The sequence below is a fragment of the Harpia harpyja genome, chromosome 14, assembly GCF_026419915.1.
Source record: "Harpia harpyja isolate bHarHar1 chromosome 14, bHarHar1 primary haplotype, whole genome shotgun sequence".
Lineage (NCBI taxonomy): Eukaryota > Metazoa > Chordata > Aves > Accipitriformes > Accipitridae > Harpia > Harpia harpyja.
Genome location: NC_068953.1, coordinates 37,020,973 through 37,042,357, shown reverse-complemented (window position 1 = coordinate 37,042,357; position 21,385 = coordinate 37,020,973). Strand labels below are relative to the sequence as shown.

Sequence of the window (21,385 nt, the reverse complement as noted above, 5' to 3'; positions counted from 1 at the left end):
AGTACGGCTTCAACTTGGAGATCAGCAAGAGATCGCTGCAACGATGAGCAGAGAAACAGCATCCTGTTTCCAATTTTAACACCCTTTTTTTTTTTTTTTTTTTTAGATGGCTTCCATTACTGTTCAGGATAATATAACACTTTCAAATAAGGTATTAGTGAGCCATGAAATCTGCATCCTCAGGTTTTTTTTTTTTTGTCTGGTTTTCATCCGTGCGTATTCGGTGGCTGCTCTGGGCTACCCGCGAGGTTTCCTGGGTCTTTGCTCATTGCTGCCAGTTGGGTGGCGGAGGGGACAGCATCATAAGGCTGAAACATGAGGTTTGGGTTCCGTCAGGGCTTTTTTGGCACCTGCGGGGAAGATTTCTTCCAGCAGGAGGGCTCTTTTTACACAACGAGTTGTTCGCCTCGCCGCTGCTGGTGGGAGAGCCCATAGGCTGCCTGCACCGCTCCTCCCGGCAGGAGCTCGATGTCCTTCACATCCCCAGCAAACGGGCTTTTTAATTACGCATGCTGCATCTGCACGCCTCGAAGCTTGTCGCCAGAAACCTGCAGCTGGAGAGCGGTGGCTGTTGTCCTCTTGGGCCCTCGCTGATGGCTGGTGGTGGCTGGGGAAGGTGCTCCGGGGTCAGAGCCGCTTTGGATTTCCATTGCCCACCGTTGCAGCCTCGAGGGGTGATGAGCAAGTGTGTTGTCCCCCGAGCGACCCACACTGGGGGTGACAATTCTCCGCATTGGATGTTTTCAATTACAGAGGGTGTCAGCTTAGGTTTCATTTTCCCGTCGTTTCTTTCTTTTCTCCCCTCTGTTCCGACTCTGCTGTTTGATTTCCAGACAGGTTTGATGTTTCCTCTCCCAGCAAGCCGGCAAGCCCTGGGGACTTCTGCGGGCAGCTCGCTCCGGCGCCGCTCCTTTGATCGCAGGGAATGTCCCTCCCGTGATGGACAGGCTGGGCTGGAGGACCAAGCGCGGGCAGGCTGGCGGCTGCCCCTGCTGCAGCACCCATGGCGGGTGGCACCGCTCGGGCTGCCCCGCCGGGCTCCAGCCAGCTCTGCCTGCTTCTCACTGCCTTCTTCCAAAATCATCTGAACGTGAATTTTTTTAATCTCTTAAAAAGCTTTTCTACCAGAAGAAACGTGTCCAACAACCGGGGATTTTTTGCCTTTTTTTCTTATCTTCTGCATTCGGCATCTCTCAACGTTGAAGTCCCTGTTAATTAATTAAGAGTTAATTAATTCCCATTCCTTTAATTTTTTAAAAATGGCAGGAGCCAGCCATGTACCCCCTCCCAGAGCCGCCTGCCGCTCCCTCCTCCCCTCCTTGCAAGAGCAAATCTCGAACAAACAGAGCCCTGCTGCAAAATAAACAGCTGCGTGGGAGGTGGAGGCAGCATTTTGCATACGATTTCAATAAAATACAGCATGTTTGGGAAACATGAGGCACAGCAAAGCCAACACGGGGGGGACCGAGAGAGGCTATTGCCTGCATCGAGACCCCAACACCGAGATGCCCCCACACGTCAATGGCTCCTGTGCCGCTTTTCGGAGCCCCAAAACGCCGCGAGCAGGTGCCGGTGGGACCGGGTGCTCCGGTGCAGCCCCTCCTGGGTGTGAGCACCCGGGGTTCGGACCCAAGGGGAGCAGCTCCGGACGGGTGTCGCGGGCAGAGGAGCAGGCAGGAAAGAAGAAGCCTTCACTCAAACCCACGGTGTTCTGCCTGCAGCCGCCTGTTGCTTCTAATTGCTGAGCCCAGCACCTGCTGGCTTTAAAATGAAATAAAGGGAGGAGAGAGGAGAAAGAAGGGTTTGGCTCAACGGCATGTCTAAATTAGCCTTATTGTGCTGGGAGCCGGGCGTCAGGGTAAATCCATTTCCACAGTACCGTATATCTTTACTGAGTGGGATATTGGGGGACAAATGAATGTTCTTCATATATTATCATGGCCTGACAGCGATGAGGCAGGCAGAGGCGATGCAAAGGTGATTAATGAGAAAGTTTGAGTTAACGAAGTGTAGTCATCTCTCATTAGGGGGAAATGAGTTCCTTTTACCACCAGCCGTGGGGCTTGTGCAGTTGGGACTGCTCTCGCCTTTCTTTTTTTTTAAATGCCAGATAATTCGTTTCTTATTTACCTTTGCTCACCAGGTTGATGGCGTGATATCGCTCGCCCTGTCTGGAGCAGCTGCGCTGGACTTGGGGCTTTCTCAGTACCCGCCGATAGCAGCGCCGAGTGCGTGTGGGGGGATGCTGATGGGACACAGAGGTGCTCCTGGGGACATCGAGGCAGGGACACAGTGTGCAAAAGGGGATGCTCAGGGCTGGGGGACCCCTCTCCGCTGGGCGAGGGAGGGGGAAGAAGTGGCTCTCCAGCAATCACTCAGAGCCAGGAAAGCAGGTTTGCAGCAGGAACCTGCAATATTAACGAGTCTTTTAATGAAAAATATATCTGCTGTTCAGCTCCTTCATAGCCTGAGACACTGGCGTGCTTTTTGGTTCAGTGATGGTTGCTGCAGGACCTTTTATTTTACAATAGCTGAAACAAAACTGGAATCTTATTTTTAATCCTTTCCCTTTCTGCCTTGCTGCCTTCCCTTGTCACCCCGCTGTTGTGCTAACCCCGCAAAAGCTCAGTCAGAGTTTGGGAAAGGCCAAGGGCCGGGTTGGATGCCCCAGCTTACAGCAGGAAGACTATCCATCCCTGTACGGTCCCTTTGCCCAGCGATCCTGGCTCAGGCCGTCCCAGTTAGGGCTGCTTTGCGAAGAAAGTTCCATGGCTGGCTGCCATTGAGTAGCTTTAGCTTTTCAAGGAGGGAGGATTTTTTTTCCCTGCCAGATCTGGGGCAGGCTGGGCAGGATCTCCTCAGCCTGGATTTCAAACTGTCTTATTGGCAATCATGCCTGGAGGCAGAGGTGAAGGCTGGGTCATGACAGTTCGCTCTTTGCTGGTGCTTTTCATGCTGGGATTTCTTAGCAATTCCCAGAGAAGCCAGCCACTGCAAAGCCTGTACTGCTGGCGAGGGGCGGAAGGGGCTGGAGAGGTGGGCTGAGGTCCCGTGCAGGGTATTTGCTGCCAGAGCCTACTGCTTGGTACGTTTGGGCATCCCCAGAGGTGGAATACATGTGTTTGGGCAGCGTCTGGCCCTGCCAGGGCTGCGGGCAGCCGAGGCTGCAGCCCCCAGGAGCTGCCTTGCCTTCCCTGCCACCCGCTGCCTGCAGCCGCAGAGGCACCGTTTATCTAGAGCAATGAGAGACCTTAGAAAAATAACAATAAAGAAAAGGTATGTGAGAAGCACCTGTGAAATAATAACAAGATCCTGGGGATGGAGCTGCTTTCATCTGGGAGCTCTTTGCTAACCGCGGGTTGCTCCTGTCCCTCGTTATAGAGAGAGCCTGGTGGCGATGCGCCCGCTCAGATCTTTCTTTCCTTTTAAGATCCCCCCGTGGCGTCCCACAGGCTGGTGAGCCTGGCCCCTGCCAGCACATCCCTCCTGCTGCCAGCTGCTGAGCTGATTTTTAATCCCTCTAATCAGCCCTGCATCCAACCCCAGTGGCGGTGGGAGAGCTGGGCTCACCCGGGGCCATCGTGCCTCCCCACCGCCTTACATCCCAAATGAGAGATGTGGCCGGGCTGCTCCTGTGCTGGGAGCTATGGAGTATGGAAATCCCACGTCTTTGTAAGGCTGAACTGCCAGCTTTGCAGCCGGTCATCTCCCAGCCGGGGTAGATGCTGGTTTATGCTTGTGCCGGGTCTGGTCCAGACCCCCAGGGAACACCCAAGCAGTGCAAGTGCTGGCAGGCACCATGCTCCTTTCCAGCTGGCTGGAAAACATCCACCAAAACTTGCTTTCCTGGGAAAAGGCCAGTTCAGCGAAGCTAAAACACTTGTGGGACTCTGTGTTGAAGCCAGGGGAGGGTTTTGATGCTCCCACACTGGTGCAGAGGAGCGTGGGCTCCTAGGGCCAGGCTGTGGGAGAGCTGCCCCCGCAAACGGCCCCAGAGCAGGGTAAAATGTGAAGGGACCACACTAGCAGATGCTGGGGAGCAGAGAGGAGGATGGGGGATTCTGGACACATGGAGAGCCTGGTGCTGGCCTTGCCTGGGGCAGAGCTGATGTTTCCAGTTGAAGCCCGCATTGCTCTGCCCTGTTCTGCTGCTTGCCAATGAGAGGGGTTTGCTGGCTGTTAATGTGTGGTTATTTGCACATGGCTTGGGAATGGCTTTCGGCATGGTCCCTGGTTGGACTTTTCCTGTAATAAAATAATTCTGCTACTCTGGAAAGAGACTCTTCTGCAAGCGAGGATTAAGGTGTATTTCAGAGCATTTTGCCTCTTGGTCCGTGGCATGAAGGGAGGTGCAGAGGAAAGGTGCTGCATCTTATTTCGAGGCTCAGTAGTTGAAATATCTTGTGTGAGCTCAGGAGAGGAGGGATTTCTGCAGACCTTGAGAGCTGCAGACCTCGAGAGCTACAGACCTCTGCAGGTTGCTAAAAAGTGGGGTTGTGGAGGAGGAACTGTGTCAGACCCAGGTTACATCAGCGAGGTGGGCTGGGGGTCTTGTAGGGTCGTTGTCACCTCAGAGGCGAAGGGAGTGATGTGACTGACGGTCAGCACCTGAGAGCACGCTCAGACACCGGTGTAGCATCCAGCAACGTGCTTTCAGCTGTGGGTAAACACGTTTACACCACTGTGCATGGAAGCAGGATCTGGCCCAGGGCCTCCAGCAGCTGTGGAGACACGGGAGGCCAGAAACAGAGCATTTAAAGGCTAATGAAGACGCACTAGAAAATTATTAGCTTTGCAAGCAGTATTCCTGTGTGCTGGAAACAGGGGTATTATGAAGTTCGCACTAAGCCCTTGGAGATCTCTTGAGCAAGAGTGATCTGCATGCAGCGCAGTGCTATTATTGGAAAGGGTGGCTTCGCTGCCTATCATCTGGCTTTGCTGAGTTAGCTCCGTGGACTGTCGCCAAACATAAAGCATCTTTTCCTCGGCCGTTGCCAACCCACCTACTTGGAGTGGGTGATGACTTGTTTGTTCCTCAGCTCAGCTGGAAAAAGTGAGTGTCCCTGTGGGAGGGTGGGAAGAGGGAGCACTGCAGGGTGGCATCTCCCGAGGAAAGAAGCGGATTGCTGGGCTCGGGCATTCAGCCGGAGAAATGTTCAGTATCCCACTGTGATCTCAAGATGGTCCTGCTCGGCTCCCATGGACGCCCTTTGCTGTGTGTCGGGCTGGGGCATCGCTGCCTGTCGGGCTTGGTCAACTCATCCCCCCACAAGCTCCTGAGGGAGCTCCGTGCAGTGGCAGATCCCCCCCCCCTTCACTCTCAGGGGGCACAGGGATGCTTTCGCTTGGCCTGAACCTGACCCAGAGCAGCCGGACTCTCGCTGGTGTGCTGCCGCTGCTGCGAGGCTGAGCCCAGCCCAGCTTTCCTGGCGCTTTCAGGCTCTGGCGTGGCACAGGATGAGACGTAGTTTCCCTCTCGGCTCCCGCTGCTTTCAAGGTGATGAGCGCTTGCCGTGCTCCTGATCGGGGTGGGAAGCATCCTTTGGACTTGGCACTGGATCCGTGCATCCCCGTGGAGACGTGCTCCTCGGGAGATCGCTCCCCAGGACTCTTGACAGCAGCTGTGCTGGCAATGCCTGCCGCTGCCAGCCCTCCCGCTGCTGCTCCAGCCGCAGATTCCCCTCTGTGCCGCCGCTAACATAAATCCCCAAGTCCCTTCCATGTCAGACATGAAGCGGTTGCTTTGCAGTGAATTAGGTTGTTGGGTTTTTTTAAAGAAAAAACTAGAAAGCATCCCTTCGGCCCCAGAACCACTGCCCGAAAGGACAGGAGCAGGAAGGAGGTGGAAGGTGCCGTGGAGGGAGAGAGGAGATATCAAAAGGAGATGAGGGATGCCCAGGTTATTGCCAACGCAAACAGGAATGACAGGAGAGACCTCAGGAAAGGGCAAAGAGCCAGGGCACAGGCACACAGCCTTGTGGCCAAAGGCCTTAAATCTGGCTGGCAAGTGTGAGTGCTGGGGAGAGAGGGTGTTTCTGCATCCCCTCGCCCGGGATGCAGGAGGGGAAGATTGCCCCGGCTGCCACCCCGGCAGCAAGCATCCCTCCTCCTGTGCTGGCAGCCCCGCTGCTGCCAAGGCCGAGAGGGAATTTGCAGATGAGCCGTACTGCATAAGGGCATTAGGGTTGCGCTGCTGCCGGGGCTGCCACCCCCCCCCGGCCGCGTTTTCCTGGCAGGAAAGCTGGGGAGAAACTGGGAGTCCGATTCCCCAGGGACCTCTGGGAGGGCAGCATCATTCCGAGTCCAGGATTAAATCCATTACAGAGAAGTGCGTGGGGGAAAGCCCTGGATGCGATGCACATGGAGGCTGATGCATTAAAACCGCTTCCTGCAGAGATGTGCTCCCACTCATAAGGCAGGGAGAGGGGTCGGGCACGAAACCACCACCCGGAGCTGCCTCCAGCACTAATGGCTTGCATTTGCTGGCAAGCCAGGAGCAGCCTGGTCACCAGCCTGGCGCCGGCTGGTGAAAGAAGCCCTTCAAACCCCAGCCCCCTCCAAGCCAGAGCTGAACGTCGGAGGTGACTGAGACCCTTCCCCTTGCCGTGCCAGTCGGGTCCTGTGGGTCCCAGTGGCTGCCGGGCAGAGCTGCAGCCCAGGGCCGGGGCCGTGCCTTTGCTCCGCCGGGAGGTTATCAAACCCGACACGTTTTTTCCAACCATTTCAGTTCCAGCCATAAGCATTGCGCAAGGAGAAAATCCGTTTAGTCAGAGGGTTCCCCACCAGCTTTAATCATAAATGGTATCTGGGTTCCCTGGAAGGCGGCGTTGCCTTGCTGCAGCCCAGCACCTGGCTGGAGACGGCTGCCTGCACATGAGGGTACAGGCAGGTGTAGGCAGGCATGCCTGTACCACTTTCTTCCTAGGTGTTGCCTAGCAAATGACAGGGTGTGAAGAGCCTTCCAAAACTTGCCAAATTAGTAGACCTTTCCCAGAACAGGTGCTGGGGTCAAAGCGATTGGCCATTCCTGATTTGCTTTGAAAAACATGTATATTCACTCTTTCTGCATTTTTCCCTTTTCTCCCCTTCCATCTTGCATCCCCACACATTTCCTTTTATTCCCCCCCCTTCCTCCTCCTTTTCATGAGCTATTTTCAAATGCCAGGAAGGGCGAGATCTGAGGGGAGGAGGAGTAACTGAAAGAAAAAAAAGGGTGGTAAAATTATTTCACACATTTACAGGGGAAAAAAAAAAGGTGTGGGTGTGGGGAAAGAGAACGGCTCCAATTCCCACATGACAAAAAGCAACTTCATTCATTTCCCAACGTAATTTAATCAGGTAGAAAGATCTGGTTACATTTACGCAGCCCTACAGCTCCCAGTGATGGTCCTGGGGGGTACCACTGGTCCCAGAGAGTGGAATTGTCCCTCCTGCTTTGCTGCCTGACCTGGCACGGGTTTGATATCAGGGCTTTGGTACCGGGTGAGCTAGGGCAGGAGGATGCCTAGTGGGGAGAAAAGGAAGGATGAGCTGCTGAAAAACCTGGCTTTGGATTAAGCCAAACTTTTGTCCAGCTTGGCCTCAGGAAGGGTAAGGGTGATGTTGCAAATATCGCCAGCTTCACGGGAAGCGTTTCTTCACACAAGGACAGTATGTTGGATGATTTCCTGTGTTTAATAAATAGGATTAAACCCAGCAACAACAGTGCTTGCTGAGAACTAGGAGTTCAGGTTGTGATAAACGCTTTAGATGGCAAAATCTTCTTATGCTCAATTGTTTTTCCATTTAGCTGGGAAAACTGGAAACAACTGTTTTGGCTTGATGAGAACCAATCTTTAAATGTGATTTGTTTGGTTCACTGGCCACGCTGACAAATCTCGTAGCCACTGGAGAAGAGAAGAAAAAACACCCAAATCGCAAAGACAGCTTTCCTGAGCCGCTCGCTGCTGTGATTCTAAAGATAACGCTGGAGGACTAATGCTCTGGCTGTCCCACATCGAAGACCTGTCCCCTTCATGCCGTTCTCTTCGGTGAGCTTTGGAGAAGACCCCTGACGGGAGGAGACTGGGGACCCGGCAGCAGGCACTAGCCTGCCCATCTCCCTGTGGGTGAGCCTGGGCGCTTGCAGCAGGCTGGCATTTCACACCTTGGGGAGGGTGACATTTTCTTTGCGGCATTTCCACGTTTGAAAGCTGGCATTTCACCCCAAGAGGAAGCTGGTATTTATAAGGCAGGGCACTGGCATTTCATTCATTGTTACCATCCAGTGATTCAGACAAGGTCTCTTAGCCAGAAAGGTCAGCTGGGTCTCTGCTGTTCTTTGCTGCTTTTCTTTCTTTTTTTTTCCCCCCCAAGGGAAAGAGGGAAAAACAAAGCCAAGCCATGCACCAGAACTGCTGATTGCCATTTTTCTTGCCTTGAAAGTGAAGGTCTACTATACTACATAAAAGCTAAGACTTTCCAAAGTCTGTCTTGCAAGGGTGTCTTTTGTAAGGCCCTTATTTTATTTTGCTTTGAGCTCCAAAGATGCAACCCAGAACCTGGTGCCAGGATGGTGTGGGTGGCACCAGCGTTTGCCCCAGCGCTGTGCTGGTGCTCACCATTGCTCTGGTAATCCTGCATCATCCTCTTTCTTGGCCTGAAGCACTGAGCTGAAGCCCACGTGGACCTTAATAAGTTTCAAGGAGCCCCAAACTGCATCCTTTCTGGCCAAACACCAGGTTTTGTCCCCAGAGTTGCCCCGGGGCAGGTGATTTTGCATTGCCCCTTCCAGGGTGGGCGAGGGATGAGGAGCAGGAAGGGAAAAGCACGTGCAGGTCCCCACCGTGACTATGGGGCTCTTGTTGGACTGGGGCAATATAGATACTGCCAGGGCCTGGGGAACATAAATAAAATCAATAAGAAGCTGTTAAATTGCGCCTGAACCTCGCAAGGAACAGCGTGGGGAGTGCTGGCTGCAGAGATGTATCTGCTGCCACTCCGCGGGCTGTGGCACATTCATTAAGTATCTTTAAGATGGATACACCCCCCAGTTCACCTCCTGCGAAAGCCTGGGAATTTATTTCCTCCTGAACCATGCCATCAATCACCGGTGACAGCACCGCCTCGGCACCGCACAGCTCAGCTGCCAAACAGCCGGAAAAGCGCAGGGCCGGCTGCCCTGCCTCGTTGGGAGGGGGCTGCCTCAGACCCCCGCACCCTGGTCAGGAAAAGGGGGATCCTGTTCCCCTGCCCTTGGCGCTGCTGCCGGGAGGAAGGCTGTCTTGCACCGCAAACACCTTTGTGCACCTTTTTGCGCCGCTCAGGACCCCGCTGCCTTGCGCCCGCCTGCAGCCAGGCTCCGCATCCCTTTGCCATCCAGCGCTTCGCGTATCCGTCTACTAAATCCCCGCAGGCTGGCGTGGAAAGGAGTTGATGCTTCCTCCTCTCCTCTCCCCTCTGCACAGCGCCTTGCGGTCCTGGGCCCCTCCTCGGCACCCTGGCTCCGCTCCTGGCCCCGCGTTTGGCCCTTGCCGGGTGGCTGCTGGGAGCTCCCGGGGCCCTGCACTACACGTGTAAATGCGAGAGCCCGAAGTCTTCGCAGAAAAATTTTGCCATGCTCGTAGCTTTTATTGGAGCAGCCAGACAGGAGCAAGATGAATCCAGCGACCCGGGGCAGTAGGGGAGACCACGATCGACGTCTGAGCTGCTTTGCTTTCCCTCCCTCCTCCGCCTGCTGTGTCAGCGATGCTTTGGACTGGAAAGATGTGACAGGTCCACTTAGCAGGAGAAAAGACCAGCTAGAAGGGGTTGAGTGACCCTCCTGCCCTGCACCCAGGACCCTCTTTCCAGCCCTTCCCGGATCCCACGGCCACCCCTTTCCTTCCCCGTGCTGACGTTTCACCTTTTGGTGCTTTCAGCTGTCAGCCAAGGTGCCCATTACTTCAATTTATGCAGAGACCTGGGTTTTACTTCTTCCTGTAATTTCTTCTGATGCTTTTAATTTTTTTTCCCCCGTATCAGCTGGGAACCTACAGATTATCCCGTAAGAGCAGAATAAAGACTTGTCAACCTTTCTTACACGCTCCTTGAGATGAAAATAACTTCCTGAAGCCCTTATAATGCTTTATTTTCTGCCGCTTCTGCTACTCTGAGTATAATTTGACTGACTAAAGGATCTTGAAGCTAAAAAAAAATATATATATAAAGTAGACTAATAACGATAAAAACTGCTCCCAGGAGGCTGATAAGGGCCTGGAGACTCACACCCCGGCACTGTCTGCCAGGGCAGGCGTGAGCCCAGCTTTTGTTCCCCAGCTCCATAAGCTGGTGCTGGGAGTGGGGACAGACAGTCTCTGCAAAAATGGGACGTTTTTCAAGAGAAGAAAGGTATTGTGTCCCCTGTGATATGGAAATGAGCAGGGAGGTAAGGGCAGGGAGAGAGGATTTCTGATGGTAATGAGGCTTTACACTGGCTTTCTTGCCTTGCCTCCATCCCTCCCTTTCAAATGTAGGATGGGGTTTCAAGGGCTGTTGTATTCTTTCCCTTGGATTGTTTGTCATGTCTTTTTGAACCCTGCCTGTTGTGGTTTTTAAAGATAAAATGTGGGAGCTGCAACGAAGGGGAATTTGGGGAGGGCTGGGCGATGCTGCAGGGGTTATGGTTACTGAGCTGGGGATGATACTACGGTGCTATGAGCTCTCGTAGGTGGGTTAGATGGGCTTGGGAATGCTTTTCCTCTCCCATCCCACAAGCCTCAGCACTGCCAGAGATGGCTGTGAGGTGCTGAGCTGGAGCAAAGGCTGGTGGTGAAGGTTGGTGCCATAGCTGAGACCACAGTGGCTGTGCCATCCCCGACGACCCTGTCCCAGCTCTGCCATCCCCCTCCGCAGTGCTGGTGAAAACCAGCCCCTCCATTGCTGGTGTCCCCACGCTTCTATGGGGACACTTATAATCCTTGGACGTTGCTTGTGAGCAACCTTATAGCACCTCTTTTGGAGGAACAGCCTCTCTTCCCCTTGAGATAGCTGAAGACAGAGTATTCTTCTTGCTCCTAACTTAGCGGCTGCAATAGTACTTGTGACTGTTGTGCCTTATTTTTAGTCTGAGCTTGTCTAGTTTCAGCCTTCAGCCACTAACTCTGGTCCGACATTTATCTGCTGCCTTGAGGAATGCTCCGCTATTCCAAACCCCTTCCTCATGTAGGAAGATGCGCCGCTTGATGGAAAGGGCTGGACACAAATTTCCTGCGCACACAGTTTCTGGTGGAAAACTGAAGTTTTTGAGCTGAGCTCAATTTGTCATGTAAAATACATGCTCTCTGCTGCAGAGGTGAACTTTCTCCTCTGAAAAGCCGGTGCTGCAAGCCCACGGACTTAGACTGGGGGAAGAAGGGGGGGAGCGGACAACTCAGGTCTCGCCAGAGGAACGAGGGAGCATTGAATGAGCAGGAGCTGTTTCTCGGGCAGTCGCAGGGTTGCTGTTGCCTCTGTGTTGCAGACAGCTGCTGAATTGCTGTGCGGCCAGCAGTGCGGCCAGCCGCCTCGGCCAGGAGGGCAGCCCAGGATGGGCGGCCAGGGCTCGCCCTGTGCTTGACTGTCAGTGGTTTTCATCCATTGTTGATCCGAGGAACTTTACTGAACCTCCCAGGGCAGCTCGTCTGCCCACGCTGGGCATAGGAGCTGCCTGCCCCTCCTGCCCTGCCTGCCCTGCCTGCACCGCAGCGAAGACCACTGAAATCTGGCTGATTTCAGAAAGTGCTGATGCAAAACGCAGCCGGCGCTCTGCTGGGCTGCCGCGAGTCAGGAGGGCTCGCAGGTCAAATTCGCTGTTCAGGCAAGAGCTGTAAGCAAAGATGCCTCATGGTGAGCTTCGCTGGTGTTTATTCCCGAGCTCCCTTTTTAGCCAGAGCCCTTGAGCCACGCTGGTGGTTGCTCCCCCTCTGCCCGGCAGACGTTTGCTGCTCAGCTGTTTGATTTTATCCCTCCTAATTTTACAAGAAGTGACAGTAAATCTATCCCGTACGCACAGGACCGTGTGGGGTGTTTAAACAATCATTCGCATCCAGATGTGTTGATAGCTTTGGGGTATCTCCTGACAACGTGGCTTGGTGCTGGATATATTATGCCATAAAAGTTAACGTTCAGAGTCTGACATTCAATCTGAAAGAGCAAGCGAGTGTTTGGCAATGAGCTTCGCTGCGTGGGGCAGCCCCGTCGCCAATGGGTGCCGGGAGGGTGTCCGAAGGGTGCCGGAGAAGTCTCCCATCAGCCCTCCCCACAGACACCGCTGCACCGCCATTTCAAGGCTCCCAAGCACAGCCAAGGGTACCTATACAGCTTGTCTCCACATCCAAAAAGCCCATTAGCCTGGGAGGAGGAGGAGGAGGGAGAGCAAGGGGATGTGGCAGAGGAAGATAAGGCCGGGGAGCGGAGGATTTGTGGGGAGTTAATTGGCGGTGAATTGGCATTATGCCCTGGCAGGTTCTCGTTTCGCTGGCTCTGGGCTGGCTTGCTTGCACCCCAGCGCGGGGAGGGAGCATCTCCCTGAGCATCCCCACCTGCCACGGCTGGACCGCGCAGCGCGGGGCAGGGCAGGCGGGTGTCAGGGGTGCATGGGGAGGGGAACGCAGCCAGACCTGTGGCTGCCCCAGCACGTCGTGGCCACGAGTCCCCTGAGCGCAGGGAGCTGAGGTTTGCAGGTCTGGCGTGCAGCCCTGGGACCTCTGGCTCATGGCTAGGTGGCAAAAGGGACAAAGCAGAGGAAAACAAGGTTACTTTGCTGCTATCCCACTGGTGATGCTGAGGGAGATGCTCCATTTTAAATCAAACCCAGATCAAAGCAGAGATGGCTCCTCTGCTGCTTGGGGATACATAAGGCTGTGTCTGAGCTCATAACGTCAGGGCAGCTTTTACTACTTAAAGCCGTCTCCTTGCTCCGCTTCACTCATCTACGCTCACAGAACAACCCGGTACCTGCTCTGCGTCATATTACATCAGCTCGGAGGAGCTGGAAGGAGCTCGCCGTGGCTTCCCCTCTGGGCAGGAGCAGCGGCTGAGCTTGGGGCTGTGCCCGCTCTGAACCAGGGAAGGATGCTGATTCCACACAGGAGGGTTATTTTTGAGGCTTCCTTGGACATGAGGGCTGCAAAGCAGTGGTTTGCCACCCTGCTTTTAGGCACCGGGGCAGCGTGTCCCCCCCCGCCAGCTCAGCCTGCACCCCCAGGGCAAGGCCCTGCCAGGGAGCCAGGGTGCAGCGGGGCTGGGGGCTGGCAGCGCGGTCCAGCCCCGCGGGCACGCTGGCATTGCGGCTTTCCTCTCTGCAGGGCAGATAGAGGCCATCGCCTCGGCCAAAGCAGAAATTTTCTGGTGCTGTTATTAACTCTCCAGCTTGGAGATAACGGCTCTTCTCCTGGTGGCCGGAGAGCACTCTCAGCAGCAACACCGTGACCGCTTAAGTCCTTCACCGTGGCCACTGCGTCCCTGATGCAGCGTGCCAGGGAGGGAGCATGTTCCTGCTCCAGCGCTCCAGGAACGTGACAGCGGCACTGGGCACGGGGCCAGGAGCATCCCAGATGGTTGCACGCTGGGTTTGGGAGCTGCCGGCGAGGGGTCAGCCCTGGGGATGTGGCTGCAGGTGCTGCGGCCCCAGCAGCTCTGGTCACCCTCCTCCACGTTCCCCCCCGCGCAGAACTGAGAGCTGCCTGGGGGAGGTCCCCAGCAGCAAGGGCACATGGTGGGACGGTCACCTGCAGGTCAGACTCTGCTCAGTCCGGGGGCTTCTGCAAGACCTTTTCCCTGCTTGTATTCCTTTGCACGGGCCTGGATGGATGAAACGGACTTTGCAGCCCAAAATCCCTTAATCTCCATTATACTTAACGGTATTAGCCAAACTACAGGAGTCATATACACAGTAATTGCACTCAGCGGAGGACACGCTCAGAATTTCATGCTGGAAGGAAACGTATTATTCATTTTCTCCTGTCTCCTACCCATCTACACAGAAGTACACGGAAGTCATGATAAGGATACGTTAAACCTGCAAAGAAATGTCATAGCTGAAATATAACATGCTCTCTTGGCGATTAACCTGGGCAGCCTTGCAGGAGCTGCTCAGGGTGAAATCTGCTGAATGTGGGGTCTAGCACTGAGGCAGATTTTCAATTTTAATTTATTTATGTTTTCTGAAGAAGCAGGCAATGCTAAGCACTGGTCGTCGAGCAGAGACCGAGCTGTGGGATGTCCCTTGGCTGTGTGGACCTCTGGGTCTAACCTGTCCCTACCTCCAAGAAGTCACCATGGTCCTCTGCATGCAGAAGGGGCTGTGGATGTTGGCGCTGCCCGAGGACCTGCCGTGGCCCCGAGCGAACACAACCTGTTGCTGGTTGTGGCTGCCTTAAAGAATCCTCCCCTAGGACCTGGTGATGTGAGGAGCCAGTCCCTCATCTTTACAGCTGGGTGTTTGCACACCCCATGCCCAGCTCTGCTCCTGTTTGCAGAGCCGATAACTGATGGCAGAGAAGACTTTATTGTCTGAGGAATACTTATGCAAACGAGCACGATGGCTTAATAGGGAACACCTGGAGAAATCTCCAAAGAAAGCACTGTAAATTCCCCTTCCCTTGGATTTATGGGGAGATTTTTCACAGATATTTATGGTTTCCCAGCTGCCTTGTTGTGACTCCTTAGCATAGATTTGCATGGCATGCTCCAGGAGCTGATGAGGCGCTGGGAGAGGGGAGCAGTGATGGGGCAGCCCTGTGTTCATACTGGGACTGGAGTGGTGAATGGTTCCTTAATCCCTTGGTGAATTCCCACTGTATGCAGCGGCTTGCAGTCCTGCTGGCACTGGCCGAGCGTCCTGAGAGGCTGGTGAGCGAGGCTGGGTGAATTTAGGTGGTTCTGATGAATTTAGATGGTCTTGATGCAGTGCAGGTGGAGGTAACCTCCTTCCCACTTGCAGTGCCGCAGCCCTGTCTGAGTGCGCTGGCTGGGAGGCACACAGGCAGGGAAGGTTAATTTTCTTGCTTTTAGGGTTCGGCACCATTAGGCTGCTTTGTGGGAGCCCGTTGGGTGCTGGGACACCCCAGCCAGCTCCAGAGGCAGCATGCGGGCACCTGGATGCTGTGGCTGGGAGCGCAGCCAGGAGCAACTGGTCCGAGCAACTCCGAGCTGCTTGGGGATACAGAAGGCTGTGCATAAGAGCATATCCGAGCAACTCTGGTGATGTCCAGGACATCAACTGGCGCTAATTAAGTAGGATGTGTAGGCATCTCGTCTAAGACTTCGTTTGCGGCATGTTGCACGGCAAGGCTGTGGCTTGGGGTGGCTGGGGTTTGTGGAGCAGATTTGTGCCCTGCGGGGCTGGGCTCAGCGCTGCCGTGGAGCAACATGCCCCATCCCACCCGTGCGGGGCTGGTGCAAAGCCAACACTCCCCTGTCAACCTTTTAAAATGCCCGCTGCTGTCAACAGCCAATCCACCGAACCGCATTTCTCTCTCTCCTTCTTTCCAGGTTCCTTGCTTCGCCAGCAGGTGCTTGCAAGATTTCAGCTCCGGTAAGTGCAATAGCGTTTTCTCCTTGTTGAAAGCGTGCCGGTGCTAAACCATCGCGTGGTGCTGGAGGAGCAGCGGGGCCGGGCACCATCACTGCTCCCCAGGCAGGTGTAAGAGCCCGAGTATGCCTCTGCCGAGGAGCCAGCTCCCAACGCGCTTAACCCCAGCACAAACAGAGGCCCACATGCTAGCGCAATTATTTCCCCGCCACGTGAAAATTGGTTGAGATATGTTTATCCGTGCCTTTCCGTAATTTGCGAAGGGAAACTGCATGGGCATCTTCGATCCTTCCTGGGTAAACTTTAATGGATGGGAACTGAAAACTTCAGTTGAGTAATTGGCGTGATGATTGCAATAAAAGCCAGGACGGCTCTGCCACCACCGCCCCAGCAGCTCTGGTGTGGGACTCAGGGGACCTTTGGAAAGATAAGAAAGTGAAGCAATGGGTGGGAGGAGAGCACAACCTCCCCAGGGACCTTTGCAGAGGAGCCAGGTTTAGCAGAGCATTTAGGACCTGGGAGAAATGTGAAAGTCAGAGGTTGCAGTCCTGGCTGCAAGCTAGCATTGTCACCTGTAACCTTTCCAGAGGTGGGCTCCTCTCAGGCCACCCGCTCTACCACTGGCCACCCTGCTTGCTTTCTCCTGGAGGACCCAGCGGGTAGAAGCATAGTATTTCCCCTTTCTCAGGCTCAAGTCCCTATGCCACTCTGTGTTTGACGTTTTTGCACTTCCAAAGTCCCCACGGGTTTTCTAACCGTACACTTAACCAAGCAGAAAGGGTCCTGCTTCTGTGCTGGGATAAATTAGCAGGACTGTCTTGCAAGCAGCGGGGCTGCCACTTATTGCGTCGTCTTCACTCGCCTTTGCCCTCTTGACACGTTTTCTTTAAAAATATACGTATTTATCAAAAAAGCAGTTTCTCTGTTTGATGCTACCCGTCGGGTTGATAATTGAGTCCCACTGAAGGCATTGACGCTGGCCGTGTGCCCAAGGATTTGTCGCTGTGGTCCCAGCTCGTGTGGCCCTGTTGAACTCAACGGTTTTTCTTTTCTTTAGCAGAAAATGGTTCACTAGCTGGAACCTAAAAATGTCAAAGGGAGGGGGGTTGTGGTGGTCTTGGGGTTTCAGGTGCTGCCAGCGTGACCTCGCTGTGGAACAGAGGTGCCCCATGTCCCCCCATGGGGACACCACCGCCCAGGGTGTATCTGACTGCGGCATGGGGCAAACGACGGCAAACAAATGCCTGCAATGACAGTTGCTTCTTGCCATCGCCAACCACACGTGGTGTTCTCTGGTCATCCCACCTCCATCCAGTCCCTCCCCATGGTTTCCTAGCTGTGTTGTTTGACAGCTCCCCGGGCTGTTGTCTGTGCAGGAGCATTGGGATGCAAGCTGCTGTGCCCGCTGTGTGGCACCTGCCTTGTCCCCTCCCTGGCTGGCGCTGGTGGCATGGGAGGTTGTAAACCCTGGTGCCCGAGGGACTGGCCTCATGCCCTCTCCCTGCGCATCCATCTCACTGGAGGGCGTCTGGCATGGCATTGGCTCACCCCAAAAACTACTCCTCACCCCAAAACTGCGCAGAGACTCCTGATCTGTTGACGCTTCGCTTGTGACGTTGGCGGCCTCAGCTGGTCCCTTCCCTGGCGCTGCTTGCCCCCAAGAGCCCTTTCTGGTCAGCCAGGATGGCTGGGCTGGTGGGAGACAGGGGCTGCCGTGTGTCGTCCTCTCTGGTCGTGCCTGCTCTGGGAGCCCCCGCTGCCTCGGCTATCGCATCTGCCATGCACTTGCTATTGCTTGGGACAGTGATTCCTATGGAGGACACGTGCAGCCTGAAGCTGGCTGGTCGTGCCTAACGCCAGGTGACACTCTGAATGGGGTGTCTGCTAGCGAAAGGCATCGCCAGCCAGGAGAGCCCGGAATGCTGCGGAGGAGTAGCGGTGGTGCCGCCGGCAGGATGGACCCTGTCCCTGGTGTATGTGCTGGTGCGGGATGCGATGTCGCGGTGGGAATTAAGAGAAGGGCTGTTTCAGCTGCTGCTGAAACGCTTGCAGGCTGCTCTGCACCAGCACATCGGACTGCCTGCGCCCTCGGGAGAGCTGCGCCGTGTCGTGCAAGCAGCATCGCCACGTTGGGTGTTGCTCCGGCCCGTGGAGAAACTCCAGCGAAGGGATGGATGAACCGACTGGCTGATTTTTCTGTGTCAGGGCCATGTTACATCAGGAAGTGAACATACAGCTCTGCCTTCCCAGGCAATTCCTGCAGGAGCAGCTCTGGCCGTGCTCCTGCCAGCAGCGAAGAGCAAGTGTCTCTGGCTGCAGAGTGAGGACAGGCAGGTCAGGACCTGCCAGTCCCCAGAAAAGAGGAGAAGGTGGAAAATGGCCTGTAGGAGGGGGCAGCTGGGGGAGAAGTGGCGGCAGTGGTAGAATTGCCTCTCCTGAAGCAACGTAATCGGCTCACGGCTTCTTCTCCCCGATCCTCTTACATCCCTCCCGTTGCATATCTCTCCCCAGACACGGCCATGTGTGTTAGCAGAGATAAAAGCTCTCTTCCCACACGGGGCTCTTCTCCCCCAGCATGCTTAATTGCCAGCCAGCGTGGCAAACAGCCTTCCTGGGAGATGCCCCGGGCTCAGACCCTCGCTCTCCCTCCCTGCCTCCTGCCTTTTGCCTCCCGCTCTCGCTTTCCCCCATGCCCCGGGTCTCCCTGCACGCCCCTACAGCCCGCGTGGCTGTCACGTGCCTCTGATAAATGAGCTTCATCTGCACCCAAAATTAATCACATTGTCATGCCGGCAGAGGATGAGGCAGCTGCGCCGAAATGCCTGAATCTCCGGCTAATTTATCACAGGGGCTGGATGCAGAGCCGCTCCGCAACTCCTGCCACGTGGGGTCACGCTCCGGAGAGGTGGCCAGTGTCAGGGAGCCATTAGGGCTGGGACTGCAAGCCTCGGGAGGAGGTCTTCTCCTCCTTCCCGGAGCTCAGCCATTGATTTTCAACCAGGAGAACCTGGCAGGAGGTTGCTCGCATCCAGGAGGGCTGATGCTGCTGGTGACAGCCCGGCTCCTCTGAGCCACCTCGGACCTGGGAGCTGATGCGTCCTCCTGCACTGGAGGATACTCAGGAACCTGGAGCAGGAGACTACTGAAGGAAATGGATGTGGAGAAATTATTCCAGGACTTCCAAAACCATGGTGTTTGTGGACAGTGGAAGGGGGAGGTGCCCGGCCAGGCTGACACGTCCTTTTCGCTTCATTACTACAGTGCTGCTCATCAGAAGCAAAGATTTCACCGGCTGTATGCCCACAGCACGCGTGCAGCCGGTGGTGGGCTGGTACCAACGCAGAGGACCAGCTCCAGGGCCAGGGGCACTCAGTTGTGCCAGCTCCTGCTACAAGACATTTGGGATGGGAGCTGGTTGTGGCGTTCACTCCTCGTGTTGCACCAGGGATGCATGTCTTTTTGGGATCCACATCATCCTGCTTGCTTGCTGCCAGCTGCTCCTCTCCATTTCAGTATGGGTTTGGCTGGGCAGACCCTCTTTTCCTAGGTCCATCCCTAGGACAGACGTGGGTTCCTCCGATATATTTGCTCTCGCTTGTCTTGTGGCAGTTAATTACTGATTCCAGACCAGACTCGGCTCTGGAGTGCTCGTTAACTAATTGGACGCCTTCCAGCAAGTCCCAGCAGTCCCTCCACGACGGGAAAGTCGCGCGTTCCTTGTCTGCTCCCTGATTGCTTTGTCCCCCCGTAGTCGACGGGAGCACCTTGGAAGAGGTCCTCTGGGGCTGCTCTCCTGGAGCTCGCAGGGGACTGCTGACAACACAGCAGGTGCTTGCTTTGGGAAGCAAAACAACGGACAGCAAAGCAAAGCACCATGTAGATGTCCCATGCCGTGACTGATGGCATGCTTCAGGGGCTCTGAGCTGGTGGAAGAGGCTGAAAACCTGCTCTGCCCTCTGAGGGTTTCACTACGACTCTCTTTGCAGGCGTTGTAAGATGTGGGTTTTTTTCCTTGTGGCCCAGCAGAAATGCAGGGCAACTGTTGTACTTTGTGATCTGAGGCTCTGCATTGCCCACGTTGTGCTGTCATGGGGAGAACTGGTCCCATGTTTTTAGAGAAAAGAGGCTTTTATCAATAAAAATCGAGCTGCTGGTGCTCCCAGCAGCTCGCCCAGACAAAACAGTGAATTGCTTTTGTTAGAACTTTAAATCTTAACTCATAAGGACATGGGCTCCCTTACACCTGCAGTAAACTGGCTTTCAGACAAACACGGCGTTTTGGGGAGGGGGAAAGGGTGCTCCGGGTCTCCTTCTGACATGTGCCCACGACAGCCCCATGGGGTCTCTGGCCAACAGGCACCAGCGGTTGTGGGCAGCTGAGCAAGAGGGGATGGAAAGCTCAGTCTGAGCATCTCTGAGCCTCGTCCTCAGACCTTGCAGCCTGCCGGGCCGACCATGGGGTTTTCCTCCCTCCTCATCCACATGCTTTAGAGTGGGTTTTGGGGCTGTGCTTGTGACTGCACTTCCAAGCTCTTGGGAGAGGCAGATGTGTGCATGACTGTGAGTGGAAGACATGTCCGACCTGATGTCCGTCCTTATTTTGACTCTGCCGGGAGCCTGTGGAGTATGATGCAGCCTTCGGTCAATGCGGAGGAAGAAATACTTCTCTCTCGGCTTGGCCGTGTGCTCAGAGTGAGCCGCTGCTGCGGGGGAGAGTGCTCCCAGGGGTGCCACCACTCACCCCGATGCTGTTGGTGATGGGTGCTGGCGGTCGGTGTTGCTCAGCCTTGCTGAGGCTGCCTGCTTCACCGGGCTGCCTTATTCTATTCATATTCTCTTATTTTTTTTAAGTCAGGGCTACAGCCAAGGCTTTGTAGGCACTCCTTTGCCAAAACACGAGAGAGACTGGCTTGCGCCCCCGGTTGAGTGGAGATGCCAGGGAGGAGCCGGGGAGCAGCTGAGACGTTACGTGGGGAGTCGGAGGCGTGTGGTGACGCCTGTGCAAGAAATGATTCAACAGCCTGGGAAATAACAGCTCAGGTTGCCAAAGTGCGTGTTGAGAGGGTGGCAGGCAGCGGTCCTCAGGAGTCTGACAGCAGAGAAGAGCAATGTTGGGCGACTCCGAGAGATACCTTTGGCTTGGGTTGTCTGAGGTGGAAGAGAGAGGATCGGTCCCAGGTCTCACCGAAGTGGCTGGGCCGCTGCCGGTGCTGGGACAGGGCAGGACCTGCTGCCAGAGCCCGGCCGGGACCGCTGCTGGTGGCTTCACTCAGCGCTTGCCGTTCCCTTGGCTGGGAGGGAGCCAGGGCACTGCTCGGGGAACAGCAGAGCGAGGCATCCCTGGGATGCTCTGGGGATGCTGAGCCACCTCGGCAGAGGGAAGCGCTCATCTGCCCCAAAAAAAGGCTTTTCCAGTCTCCAGCTGCTGCCAGAGCTTGGGGAAAGCCAATTGTAGCTATTTTGAAGTGCTTTGCCACGCTCTGCAACGATTGCTGTGGAGGTGCCCAGGCCTTTTAGGACTCAGAGTTCAGTTTCCGAAAAGACCTGCTCCCTAGAAATTCAAATGAACTGTCTCTGCAGATCCCCATGTACCAGCAGCCAGGGCAACACTCAAGAACCTGCCAGGCAGGGCTGACACCGGCAAACTTGCCGCCTGTCTTTTCCTAGGTGCAAATAACTGTGCCACAAATTACATCAGACTTAACTGTCGGTTAACAGCTCTGTTTTCTGCTCCTTCAATCTTTTTTTTGGTGCCAAGGAACTGGAAGTGTTTCTTTGGGTCTAGTCCAGCCCCACGGTAATAAATCGGGGTGGCAGCGAAGGCTGTGGATGGGCAGGGAGTGCCAGGGAAGC

General features: G+C 55.2%; 1 protein-coding gene across 1 annotated transcript in view; it reads left to right on the top strand.

The window, feature by feature from the left end:
- The window catches only part of LINGO1 (leucine rich repeat and Ig domain containing 1), a 166,018-nt gene that overhangs the window by 35,600 nt on the left and 109,033 nt on the right, over positions 1–21,385 (top strand). The window contains exon 3 of the mRNA XM_052807105.1: positions 15,493–15,535. The gene's annotated coding sequence lies outside the window, so the exon portion shown is untranslated. The remainder of the gene's footprint in view (positions 1–15,492; positions 15,536–21,385) is intronic.